The sequence below is a fragment of the Oncorhynchus nerka genome, linkage group LG22, assembly GCF_034236695.1.
Source record: "Oncorhynchus nerka isolate Pitt River linkage group LG22, Oner_Uvic_2.0, whole genome shotgun sequence".
In the NCBI taxonomy this organism is placed as follows: Eukaryota; Metazoa; Chordata; class Actinopteri; order Salmoniformes; family Salmonidae; genus Oncorhynchus; species Oncorhynchus nerka.
The window spans coordinates 102622038-102632037 of record NC_088417.1 but is presented as its reverse complement, the minus strand read 5'-3'; the positions used below and the strand labels follow the sequence as shown (position 1 = coordinate 102632037).

The following is a 10000-nucleotide window of genomic DNA, read 5'->3' as shown; positions in this document are numbered from 1 at the left end:
TGGCAGGACATCTAAGTCTAGGTGCCTCTCTGGGAGGGGGTAGGGGAAGGACTGTGGGGTGGCGCGGGGGACCCCCTGCCACTCTTCTCCCTGTTGAGACTGGTTCATAAGGGCATGCTGGATGGCACTCTGCACCAGGAGCTCTGCATGGTACTCCAGCTCCTCCTCCTCCGGATCCCGACCCAGGCGCCGCTCCCCGAGGGATCTGAGGGTGTCTTCCTCCATCTTGCCATTGACGGGCGTGGTGGCCTGGGGGGTGGAGGGGAAGGAGTACTCCCCCAGAGACGTCTCTCCCAGATAGGCCGACATGGTCTCATTTGACACATCGCTGTCGGAGATGTTGTCCATGCTGAAGTCGTTGGACAGGGTCTCCAGAACAGTAGTATCCTGGGAACGCAGGGAGAGCTCGTCCAGTCCAGAGTCACACTCCTCTGGGTGGCAGGACAGGGAGGCGCTGGGGGAGTGGAAGGATTGGGAGGAGGAACGATGCTGCAGGGATGAGGAAAACGGCTCAGAGTCTCCCTCATCTTTCAGGATGGTCATGACGGCCCGGGCGCTGGTGAAGTCTCCATCACCTTCTCTGTTGTTCATCGTGGCCTCCTTGGGGCCACTGTTCCTGGGTTCTTCCTGTCCCAAGGTAGGAGTGGGGGACTGGGCCTCTCCCTGGATGCAGTAGATCCCCTCTGTCCTGACTGTAGTTGTGGGTGTAGTGATGTCGTTGGCCTCTAGTGGCGAGCCCAGGTAACTACTGTAGCCTACTGTGGCGGAGCTGGAGGATCTATTCACATGGGTGACGCTGTCTGGCGCTCTGGAGAAGGGCTTGGCCGAGTAGAGCTGAGGTGCCACGCCTCTCTTCGGGGCTGTGACCTGTGACCTCTCGGCCTGCTGCTGCCTGGCGTGTTCTATCTGGAGGAACTGCTTCCTGGCGACGGAGAAGTCTATCTGCTCCACCAGGATGTCCTCCTTGGTGCTCTGGAGAACCTCTGCCGGGTCCCGGTTGGACTCAGGGTCAAAGCCGGGCTCAAAGGTCATTGAGTACTGGGCGTACGTCTGGGACGACCCCCAGTTGTACTCTGACCTCCGCTGCTGCTTCCTCTCCTCGTACTTCCTGTGTGACTCAAGTTTGTCTGGCTCCAGCTCCTCCTCCAGGCTTTTCTCCTGAGGAGGGTTCCACCATTTTGTGCCCATGCCAGGGTTCTTCTTCACGGCCTGGCCTCGGATCAGCTCCAGCCGCTCCCTCTCCAGCTCTGCCACCTCCTCCGACGGACGCACCTTCTTCACACGCACCTCCTTCTCACATGGGTCGAACAGCTTGGACGGCTTCTTCTCCTCCTGGAATGCCCGCAGCTCGAAACGTGCCTCCTTCTTGATGGTCATCACAGTGGGGGATGTTGTCTCTCCTCCCTGGTTCCTGTAGTTCTCAAGCTCTCCCATTGGTCCAGAGTGGCCATCGGGTTTGGAGTTACTGGTGTTATTGACTTCCTGGTGGTCTATGAAGGTGGTTTGCTTCCTGCCCTCTACTGTGACCTCATGGTTGGTCTGTGGGGATTGTGTGTCTGTGTTGGAGATGTGGACAGACAGCCCACTTCCGTCAATACCGACATCCCTGGGGTCTCTCTCAGGTTTCTCTGTCCCGTTAGAGGGCAATGGCATGGTGTCAACATCTGGGTCGCAGCAGTTAGCCTCCAACACCTCATCCAGGTATGCTATCTCCTGGGCCACCTCTGTGTCCAGGGGCTGAGTCTGGTGTTTCTTGCCCAGGCTGTTGAGCCCTTGGCTGGGGTAGCAGGTCTCAGGGTGGGCCTCCACCTCCATAGGTCTGGTGGAAGTACTGCTGTCTCCTCCGCCCGCTGAGATCACACTGACAGAGTCAAGAAAACTTACGCTCTTTCTCTCCGTTCTGTCTCTCTTCAGATCATCACTGGCATCCTCTGATGCCTTGGAGGATTTCTGGAAGAGAAAGAGAGAACATTTTAGTGTTAGATTACTATTATTCTGTTGCGTCAATGCATGTACCCTATTCCCTATATAGTGCACTACTTTAGACCAGAGCTCTATGGAACACTATTCCCTATATAGTGCACTACTTTAGACAAGAGCCCTATGGAATAGCTCCTGTGGAGCTATATACAGGAAGTACCCGATCAATGTGGAGCTATATACAGGAAGTACCAGATCAATGTGGAGCTATATACAGGAAGTACCCGATCAATGTGGAGCTATATACAGGAAGTACCAGATATATGTGGAGCTATATACAGGGAGTACCAGTACCAGATCAATGTGGAGCTATATACAGGGAGTACCAGTACCAGATCTATGTGGAGCTATATACAGGAAGTACCAGTACCAGATCAATGTGGAGCTATATACAGGAAGTACCAGTACCAGATCAATGTGGAGCTATATACAGGAAGTACCAGTACCAGATCAATGTGGAGCTATATACAGGAAGTACCAGTACCAGATCAATGTGGAGCTATATACAGGAAGTACCAGTACCAGATCAATGTGGAGCTATATACAGGAAGTACCAGTACCAGATCAATGTGGAGCTATATACAGGGAGTACCAGTACCAGATCAATGTGGAGCTATATACAGGAAGTACCAGATCAATGTGAAGCTATATACAGGAAGTACCATTACCAGATCAATGTGCCGAGTGTACGAGGTATTTGAGGTAGATATGTACATGAAAGCAAGAGGAAGAGACTGGTGTCAGGATAGACAATAATAACCCATTTCATGGCATTGCTCATGGTGATCTTAGGCTTGTGTGGTGCTGCTCAGCCATGGAAACCCATTTCATGAAGCTCCCAACGAACAGTTGTTCTGCCGTTGCTTCCAGAGGCAGTTTGGAACTCGGTAGTGAGTGTTGAATCCGAGGACAAACGATTTTTATGCGCTATGCACTCCAGCACTTGGTGGTTCTGTGAGCTTATGTGGCCTACCACTCTGTGGCTGAGCCGTTGTTGCTCCTAGACGTTTCCACTTCACAATAACAGCACTTACTGGTTGACCGAGGCAGCTCTAGCAGGGCAGAAATTTGACGAACTGACTTGTTGGAAAGGTGGCATCCTATGACGGTACCGCGTTGATAGTCACTGAGGTCGTCAGAAAAGGCCATTCTACTGCCAATGTGTGTCTATGGAGATTGCACGGCTGTGTGCTCGATTTTATACGCCTGTCAGCAACGGGTTGTGGCTGAAAAAGTCAAATCCACTAATTTGAAGGGGTGTCCACATACTTTTGTGTAGCACATACGTATATATACACAGTGTAGCTACTACCATAATCCTGTGCGGGAAAGAATGTTAACAAAATGGCAGCCTATGTATCAGCCAACAGAGATAACTGAGGGCTGCCCTGATTCCAGATCTGATTTCTCACCAGGAGAGGAGTCCCCAGTACAGTGCATTACAGAGGGACAAGAGTGAGATGAATAATTAACTGATGAGTCATTGATTAAAGAGGTTATCTGGAGGGTCTCTAAAGATACGTTTTTGAAGAGTTCTGCTTAATGAGGAGTTTCCTCTCCCCAAGCATCTTGTTACTTCCTGCTCCACTATTTCACTATTACTACCTCTAATACCTCTACCTCTACCCCTCTACTACCTCTACCACCTCTACCTCTACTCCCTCTACTGCCTCTACCACCTGCCTCTACCTCTACTCCCTCTACCTCTACTACCTCTAATGCCTCTACCTCTACCTCTACTCCCTTTACTGCCTCTACCACCTCTACCTCTACTACCTCTACTGCCTCTACCACCTGCCTCTAATGTCTCTACCTCTACTCCCTCTACTGCCTCTACCTCTACTCCCTCTACCCTCTCTACTACCTCTACTGCCTCTACCACCTCTACCTCTACTCCCTCTACCACCTGCCTCTAATGCATCTACCTCTACTCCCTCTACTGCCTCCACCACCTGCCTCTACCTCTACCCCTACTCCCTCTACTGCCTCTACCACCTGCCTCTAATGCCTCTACCTCTACTCCCTCTACTGCCTCTACCACCTCTACTGCCTCTACCACCTCTACCTCTACTGCTTCTACCACCTCTACTGCCTCTACTCCCTCTACCTCTACTACCTCTACCCCTCTACTACCTCTACCTCTACCACCTCTACATCTACTACCTCTACTCCCTCTACCTCTACACCCTCTACTGCCTCTACTACCTCTACACCCTCTACTGCCTCTACCTCTACACCCTCTACATCTACTACCTCTACTCCCTCTACCTCTACTACCTCTACCTCTACTACCTCTACACCCTCTACTACCTCTACACCCTCTACTGCCTCTACTACCTCTACACCCTCTACTGCCTCTACCTCTACACCCTCTACATCTACTACCTCTACTCCCTCTACCTCTACTACCTCTACCTCTACTACCTCTACACCCTCTACTACCTCTACTACCTCTACTGCCTCTACTACCTCTACACCCTCTACTCCCTCTACTGCCTCTACTCCCTCTACCTCTACTACCTCTACTCCCTCTACCTCTACTCCCTCTACTCCCTCTACTGCCTCTTTCACCTCTACTACCTCTACTCCCTCTACTGCCTCTTTCACCTCTACTACCTCTACCTCTACTACCTCTACTCCTTCTACCTCTATTCCCTCTACTCCCTCTACCTCTACTACTACCTCTACTCCTTCTACCTCTACCTCTACTACTACCTCTACTCCTTCTACCTCTACTCCCTCTACCTCTACTACCTCTACTCCCTCTACTCCTTCTACCCTACTCCCTCTACCTCTACTACCTCTACTCCCTCTACTCCTTCTACCTCTACTCCCTCTACCTCTACTACCTCTACTCCCCCCACCTCTTAAAACCCCTCTCTGTCCTTTAATGTCCTCTAAGCTAGACTCTGCCACGTCTTTCTAGGTTAACTCTCTCTCTCTCTCTGCGACATTGAGAGGTGGTGTGGGTCTTGGTGCAGTGCATAGACGGTGCAGTTCCTCTGCAGAGTGTAGTGATCTCTTTCTGCCACACTGTGGAGCCATTGTGCCTGGTTCAACAGGATTCATGACTCTGGGACCATTGAATTACAATGTTAATTCTAATGATTCAAAATTATATGCAGATGACAATATGATAGTTGGGTCTTCCAAACATTTTAGGCTGTTGGAATGAGTACCCTGCTTTAAAGGGGAATGGAAAACCTTCAGGAAGAAAAGCTGAGCAAAGAGACATATTCAATCCACCAACACTAAGCATGACATTTACATTTTACCTTTAAGTCATTTAGCAGAAGCTCTTATCCAGAGCGACTTATGAGATCGTAACATAGAAACATCTCTATTTGTAACATTTTGATCACGAACAACATTTACTAGAGGTATGGGTAGAGACATCTGGAATTGCCATAGTAACGACTGACGCAAATACGCCATTGGCAGGAATCTGACATTTTTTGGGGCACAGAGACTGATAGTGGATGCTGCCAACCAGGAGGAACAGAGACTGATAGTGGATGCTGCCAACCAGGAGGAACAGAGACTGATAGTGGATGCTGCCAACCAGGAGGCACAGAGACTGATAGTGGATGCTGCCAGGAGGTACAGAGACTGATAGTGGATGCTGCCAGGAGGTACAGAGACTGATAGTGGATGCTGCCAACCAGGAGGATCAGAGACTGATAGTGGATGCTGCCAACCAGGAGGTACAGAGACTGATAGTGGATGCTGCCAGGAGGTACAGAGACTGATAGTGGATGCTGCCAGGAGGTACAGAGACTGATAGTGGATGCTGCCAACCAGGAGGCACAGAGACTGATAGTGGATGCTGCCAACCAGGAGGCACAGAGACTGATAGTGGATGCTGCCAACCAGGAGGAACAGAGACTGATAGTGGATGCTGCCAGGAGGTACAGAGACTGATAGTGGATGCTGCCAACCAGGAGGAACAGAGACTGATAGTGGATGCTGCCAACCAGGAGGAACAGAGATTGATAGTGGATGCTGCCAGGAGGTACAGAGACTGATAGTGGATGCTGCCAACCAGGAGGAACAGAGACTGATATATAGACTGATATATAGCTTATAGACAATATTATAGACAAGCATATAGCTAGATATTACTGTACTGTTGGAGCTAGAAACACAAGCATTTAGTTACATACTACTGCTCTGTTGGAGCTAGAAACACAAGCATATAGCTAGACATTACTGTACTGTTGGAGCTAGGAACACAAGCATATAGCTAGATATTACTGTACTGTTGGAGCTAGGAACACAAGCATATAGCTAGATATTACTGTACTGTTGGAGCTAGGAACACAAGCATTTAGCTAGATATTACTGTACTGTTGGAGCAAGAAACACAAGCATATAGCTAGATATTACTGTACTGTTGGAGCTAGAAACACAAGCATATAGCTAGATATTACTACACTGTTGGAGCTAGGAACACAAGCATTTAGCTAGATATTACTGTACTGTTGGAGCAAGAAACACAAGCATATAGCTAGATATTACTGCACTGTTGGAGCTAGGAACACAAGCATTTAGCTAGATATTACTGTACTGTTGGAGCAAGAAACACAAGCATTTAGCTAGATATTACTGTACTGTTGGAGCTAGAAACACAAGCATTTAGCTAGATATTACTGTACTGTTGGAGCTAGAAACACAAGCATTTAGTTAGATATTACTGTACTGTTGGAGCTAGGAACACAAGCATATAGCTAGATATTACTGTACTGTTGGAGCTAGGAACACAAGCATTTAGCTAGATATTACTGTACTGTTGGAGCTAGGAACACAAGCATTTAGCTAGATATTACTGTACTGTTGGAGCTAGGAACACAAGCATATAGCTAGATATTACTGTACTGTTGGAGCTAGAAACACAAGCATTTAGCTAGATATTACTGTACTGTTGGAGCTAGAAACACAAGCATTTAGTTAGATATTACTGCTCTGTTGGAGCTAGGAACACAAGCATTTAGCTAGATATTACTGCTCTGTTGGAGCTAGGAACACAAGCATTTAGTTAGATATTACTGCTCTGTTGGAGCTAGGAACACAAGCATTTAGCTAGATATTACTGTACTGTTGGAGCTAGGAACACAAGCATTTAGTTAGATATTACTGCTCTGTTGGAGCTGGGAACACAAGCATTTAGTTAGATATTACTGCTCTGTTGGAGCTAGGAACACAAGCATTTAGTTAGATACTACTGTACTGTTGGAGCTAGGAACACAAGCATTTAGTTAGATACTACTGCTCTGTTGGAGCTAGGAACACAAGCATTTAGTTAGATACTACTGTACTGTTGGAGCTAGAAACACAAGCATTTAGTTAGATACTACTGTACTGTTGGAGCTAGAAACACAAGCATTTAGTTAGATACTACTGTACTGTTGGAGCTAGAAACACAACCATTTAGTTAGATACTACTGTACTGTTGGAGCTAGAAACACAAGCATTTAGTTAGATACTACTGTACTGTTGGAGCTAGGAACACAAGCATATAGTTAGATATTACTGTACTGTTGGAGCTAGGAACACAAGCATTTAGCTAGATATTACTGTACTGTTGGAGCTAGGAACACAAGCATTTAGTTAGATACTACTGTACTGTTGGAGCTAGGAACACAAGCATTTAGCTAGATATTACTGTACTGTTGGAGCTAGGAACACAAGCATTTAGCTAGATATTACTGTACTGTTGGAGCTAGAAACACAAGCATATAGCTAGATATTACTGTACTGTTGGAGCTAGAAACACAAGCATATAGCTAGATATTACTGTACTGTTGGAGCTAGAAACACAAGCATATAGCTAGATATTACTGTACTGTTGGAGCTAGAAACACAAGCATATAGCTAGATATTACTGTACTGTTGGAGCTAGGAACACAAGCATATAGCTAGATATTACTGTACTGTTGGAGCTAGGAACACAAGCATTTAGTTAGATATTACTGTACTGTTGGAGCTAGGAACACAATCATTTAGTTAGATATTACTGCACTGTTGGAGCTAGGAACACAAGCATTTAGTTAGATATTACTGCTCTGTTGGAGCTAGAAACACAAGCATATAGCTAGACATTACTGTACTGTTGGAGCTAGGAACACAAGCATATAGCTAGATATTACTGTACTGTTGGAGCTAGAAACACAAGCATTTAGTTACATACTACTGCTCTGTTGGAGCTAGAAACACAAGCATATAGCTAGACATTACTGTACTGTTGGAGCTAGGAACACAAGCATATAGCTAGATATTACTGTACTGTTGGAGCTAGGAACACAAGCATATAGCTAGATATTACTGTACTGTTGGAGCTAGGAACACAAGCATTTAGTTAGATATTACTGTACTGTTGGAGCAAGAAACACAAGCATATAGTTAGATATTACTGTACTGTTGGAGCTAGAAACACAAGCATTTAGTTAGATATTACTACACTGTTGGAGCTAGGAACACAAGCATTTAGTTAGATATTACTGTACTGTTGGAGCAAGAAACACAAGCATTTAGCTAGATATTACTGCACTGTTGGAGCTAGGAACACAAGCATTTAGTTAGATATTACTGTACTGTTGGAGCAAGAAACACAAGCATTTAGTTAGATATTACTGTACTGTTGGAGCTAGAAACACAAGCATTTAGCTAGATATTACTGTACTGTGGGAGCTAGAAACACAAGCATTTAGTTAGATATTACTGTACTGTTGGAGCTAGGAACACAAGCATTTAGTTAGATATTACTGTACTGTTGGAGCTAGGAACACAAGCATTTAGTTAGATATTACTGTACTGTTGGAGCTAGAAACACAAGCATTTAGTTAGATATTACTGCTCTGTTGGAGCTAGGAACACAAGCATTTAGCTAGATATTACTGCTCTGTTGGAGCTAGGAACACAAGCATTTAGTTAGATATTACTGCTCTGTTGGAGCTAGGAACACAAGCATTTAGCTAGATATTACTGTACTGTTGGAGCTAGGAACACAAGCATTTAGTTAGATATTACTGCACTGTTGGAGCTGGGAACACAAGCATTTAGTTAGATAGTACTGCACTGTTGGAGCTAGGAACACAAGCATTTAGTTAGATATTACTGCACTGTTGGAGCTAGGAACACAAGCATTTAGTTAGATATTACTGCACTGTTGGAGCTAGGAACACAAGCATTTAGTTAGATATTACTGTACTGTTGGAGCTAGGAACACAAGCATTTAGCTAGATATTACTGTACTGTTGGAGCTAGGAACACAAGCATTTAGTTAGATACTACTGCACTGTTGGAGCTAGGAACACAAGCATTTAGCTAGATATTACTGTACTGTTGGAGCTAGGAACACAAGCATTTAGTTAGATATTACTGCACTGTTGGAGCTAGGAACACAAGCATTTAGTTAGATATTACTGTACTGTTGGAGCTAGGAACACAAGCATTTAGTTAGATATTACTGTACTGTTGGAGCTAGAAACACAAGCATTTAGTTAGATATTACTGTACTGTTGGAGCTAGGAACACAAGCATTTAGTTAGATATTACTGTACTGTTGGAGCTAGGAACACAAGCATTTAGTTAGATATTACTGTACTGTTGGAGCTAGGAACACAAGCATTTAGTTAGATATTACTGTACTGTTGGAGCTAGAAACACAAGCATTTAGCTAGATATTACTGTACTGTTGGAGCTAGAAACACAAGCATTTAGTTAGATATTACTGTACTGTTGGAGCTAGGAACACAAGCATTTAGTTAGATATTACTGCACTGTTGGAGCTAGGAACACAAGCATTTAGCTAGATATTACTGTACTGTTGGAGCTAGGAACACAAGCATTTAGCTAGATATTACTGTACTGTTGGAGCTAGGAACACAAGCATTTAGCTAGATATTACTGCACTGTTGGAGCTAGGAACACAAGCATTTAGCTAGATATTACTGTACTGTTGGAGCTAGAAACACAAGCATTTAGTTAGATATTACTGCTCTGTTGGAGCTAGGAACACAAG

The 10000-nt window shown here is 45.5% G+C and overlaps 1 pseudogene; it reads right to left on the bottom strand.

Annotated features, from left to right (window-relative positions):
- Positions 1 to 10000, bottom strand: part of LOC115125445 (PALM2-AKAP2 fusion protein-like) — a 139407-nt pseudogene that overhangs the window by 8848 nt on the left and 120559 nt on the right.